Source organism: Lepisosteus oculatus, chromosome 14 (assembly GCF_040954835.1).
Source record: "Lepisosteus oculatus isolate fLepOcu1 chromosome 14, fLepOcu1.hap2, whole genome shotgun sequence".
Taxonomy (NCBI): Eukaryota; Metazoa; Chordata; class Actinopteri; order Semionotiformes; family Lepisosteidae; genus Lepisosteus; species Lepisosteus oculatus.
In genome coordinates, this window is record NC_090709.1 from 28,317,090 (window position 1) to 28,322,089 (window position 5,000).

General features: G+C 52.5%; 1 protein-coding gene, 6 non-coding genes and 2 pseudogenes across 7 annotated transcripts in view; all 9 read left to right on the forward strand.

The window, feature by feature from the left end:
• LOC107076200 (antigen WC1.1-like) overlaps positions 1–5,000 on the forward strand; it is a 455,354-nt gene that overhangs the window by 155,323 nt on the left and 295,031 nt on the right. The window lies entirely within an intron of this gene.
• LOC138217669 (5S ribosomal RNA) lies at positions 48–166 on the forward strand. Its single transcript, XR_011181381.1, has one exon. It is a non-coding gene; the product is annotated as a 5S ribosomal RNA (ribosomal RNA).
• LOC138244331 (5S ribosomal RNA) lies at positions 704–822 on the forward strand. Its single transcript, XR_011192944.1, has one exon. It is a non-coding gene; the product is annotated as a 5S ribosomal RNA (ribosomal RNA).
• Positions 1,360–1,478, forward strand: LOC138244608 (5S ribosomal RNA). Its single transcript, XR_011193223.1, has one exon. It is a non-coding gene; the product is annotated as a 5S ribosomal RNA (ribosomal RNA).
• On the forward strand, positions 2,016–2,134 carry LOC138244332 (5S ribosomal RNA). Its single transcript, XR_011192945.1, has one exon. It is a non-coding gene; the product is annotated as a 5S ribosomal RNA (ribosomal RNA).
• LOC138217981 (5S ribosomal RNA) lies at positions 2,672–2,790 on the forward strand (annotated as a pseudogene).
• On the forward strand, positions 3,328–3,436 carry LOC138219071 (5S ribosomal RNA; annotated as a pseudogene).
• Positions 3,974–4,092, forward strand: LOC138216326 (5S ribosomal RNA). The gene has a single exon (XR_011180037.1). It is a non-coding gene; the product is annotated as a 5S ribosomal RNA (ribosomal RNA).
• Positions 4,630–4,748, forward strand: LOC138245246 (5S ribosomal RNA). Its single transcript, XR_011193858.1, has one exon. It is a non-coding gene; the product is annotated as a 5S ribosomal RNA (ribosomal RNA).

Genomic DNA, 5,000 nt, shown 5'->3' on the forward strand with positions numbered 1-5,000 from the left:
ACGGAGCTGTCCTCTCAATAAGAAGGGTGCCAGCGAGCCTTGCTCTCGCTTACGGCCACACCCCCTTGAGCACGCCTGATCTCGTCTGATCTCAGAATCTAAACTGGGATGGGCCTGGTTAGTACTTGGATGGGAGACCGCCTGGGAATACCAGGTGCTGTAAGCTTTTAAGCGCAGGAGGCGCCCTATCCCCGCTCGCTCGCTCATTCCCCTGTTCACACGTGCAGTGCGGCTTGTCCGTCTGTTTATTTGTCAGCTTTGGCGAGACACGGGTGCTTGTGTATTAGCGTGAGCGTTTTTTATTCTGATCAGGAACAGTTTTACAAGTCCGCAAAGGATCGAGGAAAGGTTTATCGCCAGCTGAAAAGAGACACAGCGCTTCGGCTGTGGAGACTTGTTCGGCTGGCGTTCGGAGAGTCGCGTTTTTCAGAATTGTATTGAGATCGTTTTCCACAGAGCTCAGATGTCAAAGCACAGCAGCAGCTCTCCACAGCGATCCTCTATAGCGCCCTTTCTCCCGCAGCTCTGTCCTCATTGGAAGGAAGCAAGAGTGAAAAGCTGAAGTGAAATAGAGCGGGGACGACGGCAGTGAAGAGAGAGAACGTGGGAAGAAGAGAAAAACGCAAGGGAAAAAAACCAGCGTCGTAAAAGAGGTGACGGAGCTGTCCTCTCAATAAGAAGGGTGCCAGCGAGCCTTGCTCTGGCTTACGGCCACACCCCCTTGAGCACGCCTGATCTCGTCTGATCTCGGAAGCTAAACAGGGATGGGCCTGGTTAGTACTTGGATGGGAGACCGCCTGGGAATACCAGGTGCTGTAAGCTTTTAAGCGCAGGAGGCGCCCTATCCCCGCTCGCTCGCTCATTCCCCTGTTCACACGTGCAGTGCGGCTTGTCCGTCTCTTTATTTGTCAGCTTTGGCGAGACACGGGTGCTTGTGTATTAGCGTGAGCGTTTTTTATTCTGATCAGGAACAGTTTTACAAGTCCGCAAAGGATCGAGGAAAGGTTTATCGCCAGCTGAAAAGAGACACAGCGCTTCGGCTGTGGAGACTTGTTCGGCTGGCGTTCGGAGAGTCGCGTTTTTCAGAATTGTATTGAGATCGTTTTCCACAGAGCTCAGATGTCAAAGCACAGCAGCAGCTCTCCACAGCGATCCTCTATAGCGCCCTTTCTCCCGCAGCTCCGTCCTCTTTGGAAGGAAGCAAGAGTGAAAGGCTGAAGTGAAATAGAGCGGGGACGAAGGCAGTGAAGAGAGAGAACGTGGGAAGAAGAGAAAAACGCAAGGGAAAAAAAGCAGCGTCGTAAAAGAGGTGACGGAGCTGTCCTCTCAATAAGAAGGGTGCCAGCGAGCCTTGCTCTCGCTTACGGCCACACCACCTTGAGCACGCCTGATCTCGTCTGATCTCGGAAGCTAAACAGGGATGGGCCTGGTTAGTACTTGGATGGGAGACCGCCTGGGAATACCAGGTGCTGTAAGCTTTTAAGCGCAGGTGGCGCCCTATCCCCGCTCGCTCGCTCATTCCCCTGTTCACACGTGCAGTGCGGCTTGTCCGTCTCTTTATTTGTCAGCTTTGGCGAGACACGGGTGCTTGTGTATTAGCGTGAGCGTTTTTTATTCTGATCAGGAACAGTTTTACAAGTCCGCAAAGGATCGAGGAAAGGTTTATCGCCAGCTGAAAAGAGACACAGCGCTTCGGCTGTGGAGACTTGTTCGGCTGGCGTTCGGAGAGTCGCGTTTTTCAGAATTGTATTGAGATCGTTTTCCACAGAGCTCAGATGTCAAAGCACAGCAGCAGCTCTCCACAGCGATCCTCTATAGCGCCCTTTCTCCCGCAGCTCCGTCCTCATTGGAAGGAAGCAAGAGTGAAAGGCTGAAGTGAAATAGAGCGGGGACGAAGGCAGTGAAGAGAGAGAACGTGGGAAGAAGAGAAAAACGCAAGGGAAAAAAAGCAGCGTCGTAAAAGAGGTGACGGAGCTGTCCTCTCAATAAGAAGGGTGCCAGCGAGCCTTGCTCTCGCTTACGGCCACACCCCCTTGAGCACGCCTGATCTCGTCTGATCTCGGAAGCTAAACAGGGATGGGCCTGGTTAGTACTTGGATGGGAGACCGCCTGGGAATACCAGGTGCTGTAAGCTTTTAAGCGCAGGAGGCGCCCTATCCCCGCTCGCTCGCTCATTCCCCTATTCACACGTGCAGTGTGGCTTGTCCGTCTGTTTATTTGTCAGCTTTGGCGAGACACGGGTGCTTGTGTATTAGCGTGAGTGTTTTTTATTCTGATCAGGAACAGTTTAACAAGTCCGCAAAGAATCGAGGAAAGGTTTATCGCCAGCTGAAAAGAGACACAGCGCATCGGCTGTGGAGACTTGTTTGGCTGGCGTTCGGAGAGTCGCGTTTTTCAGAATTGTATTGAGATCGTTTTCCACAGAGCTCAGATGTCAAAGCACAGCAGCAGCTCTCCACAGCGATCCTCTATAGCGCCCTTTCTCCCGCAGCTCCGTCCTCATTGGAAGGAAGCAAGAGTGAAAGGCTGAAGTGAAATAGAGCAGGGACGAAGGCAGTGAAGAGAGACAACGTGGGAAGAAGAGAAAAACGCAAGGGAAAAAAAGCAGCGTCGTAAAAGAGGTGACGGAGCTGTCCTCTCAATAAGAAGGGTGCCAGCGAGCCTTGCTCTTGCTTACGGCCACACTCCCTTGAGCACGCCTGATCTCGTCTAATCTCGGAAGCTAAACAGGGATGGGCCTGGTTAGTACTTGGATGGGAGACCGCCTGGGAATACCAGGTGCTGTAAGCTTTTAAGCGCAGGAGGCGCCCTATCCCCGCTTCCTCGCTCATTCCCCTGTTCACACGTGCAGTGCGGCTTGTCCGTCTGTTTATTTGTCAGCTTTGGCGAGACACGGGTGCTTGTGTATTAGCGTGAGCGTTTTTTATTCTGATCAGGAACAGTTTAACAAGTCCGCAAAGGATCGAGGAAAGGTTTATCGCCAGCTGAAAAGAGACACAGCGCTTCGGCTGTGGAGACTTGTTCGGCTGGCGTTCGGAGAGTCGCGTTTTTCAGAATTGTATTGAGATCTTTTTCCACAGAGCTCAGATGTCAAAGCACAGCAGCAGCTCTCCACAGCGATCCTCTATAGCGCCCTTTCTCCCGCAGCTCCGTCCTCATTGGAAGGAAGCAAGAGTGAAAGGCTGAAGTGAAATAGAGCGGGGACGAAGGCAGTGAAGAGAGAGAACGTGGGAAGAAGAGAAAAACGCAAGGGAAAAAAAGCAGCGTCGTAAAAGAGGTGACGGAGCTGTCCTCTCAATAAGAAGGGTGCCAGCGAGCCTTGCTCTCGCTTATGGCCACACCCCCTTGAGCACGCCTGATCTCGGAAGCTAAACAGGGATGGGCTTGGTTAGTACTTGGATGGGGGACCGCCTGGGAATACCAGGTGCTGTAAGCTTTTAAGCGCAGGAGGCGCCCTATCCCCGCTCGCTCGCTCATTCCCCTGTTCATACGTGCAGTGCGGCTTGTCCGTCTGTTTATTTGTCAGCTTTGGCGAGACACGGGTGCTTGTGTATTAGCGTGAGCGTTTTTTATTCTGATCAGGAACAGTTTAACAAGTCCGCAAAGGATCGAGGAAAGGTTTATCGCCAGCTGAAAAGAGACACAGCGCTTCGGCTGTGGAGACTTGTTCGGCTGGCGTTCGGAGAGTCGCGTTTTTCAGAATTGTATTGAGATCGTTTTCCACAGAGCTCAGATGTCAAAGCACAGCAGCAGCTCTCCACAGCGATCCTCTATAGCGCCCTTTCTCCCGCAGCTCCGTCCTCATTGGAAGGAAGCAAGAGTGAAAGGCTGAAGTGAAATAGAGCGGGGACGAAGGCAGTGAAGAGAGAGAACGTGGGAAGAAGAGAAAAACGCAAGGGAAATAGAGCAGTGTCGTAAAAGAGGTGACGGAGCTGTCCTCTCAATAAGAAGGGTGCCAGCGAGCCTTGCTCTCGCTTACGGCCACACCCCCTTGAGCACGCCTGATCTCGTCTGATCTCGGAAGCTAAACAGGGATGGGCCTGGTTAGTACTTGGATGGGAGACCGCCTGGGAATACTAGGTGCTGTAAGCTTTTAAGCGCAGGAGGCGCCCTATCCCCGCTCGCTCGCTCATTCCCCTGTTCACACGTGCAGTGCGGCTTGTCCGTCTGTTTATTTGTCAGCTTTGGCGAGACACGGGTGCTTGTGTATTAGCGTGAGCGTTTTTTATTCTGATCAGGAACAGTTTTACAAGTCCGCAAAGGATCGAAGAAAGGTTTATCGCCAGCTGAAAAGAGACACAGCGCTTCGGCTGTGGAGACTTGTTCGGCTGGCGTTCGGAGAGTCGCGTTTTTCAGAATTGTATTGAGATCGTTTTCCACAGAGCTCAGATGTCAAAGCACAGCAGCAGCTCTCCACAGCGATCCTCTATAGCGCCCTTTCTCCCGCAGCTCCGTCCTCATTGGAAGGAAGCAAGAGTGAAAGGCTGAAGTGAAATAGAGCGGGGACGAAGGCAGTGAAGAGAGAGAACGTGGGAAGAAGAGAAAAACGCAAGGGAAAAAAAGCAGCGTCGTAAAAGAGGTGACGGAGCTGTCCTCTCAATAAGAAGGGTGCCAGCGAACCTTGCTCTCGCTTATGGCCACACCCCCTTGAGCACGCCTGATCTCGTCTGATCTCGGAAGCTAAACAGGGATGGGCCTGGTTAGTACTTGGATGGGAGACCGCCTGGGAATACCAGGTGCTGTAAGCTTTTAAGCGCAGGAGGCGCCCTATCCCCGCTCGCTCGCTCATTCCCCTGTTCACACGTGCAGTGCAGCTTGTCCGTCTGTTTATTTGTCAGCTTTGGCGAGACACGGGTGCTTGTGTATTAGCGTGAGCGTTTTTTATTCTGATCAGGAACAGTTTTACAAGTCCGCAAAGGATCGAGGAAAGGTTTATCGCCAGCTGAAAACAGACACAGCGCTTCGGCTGTGGAGACTTGTTCGGCTGGCGTTCGGAGAGT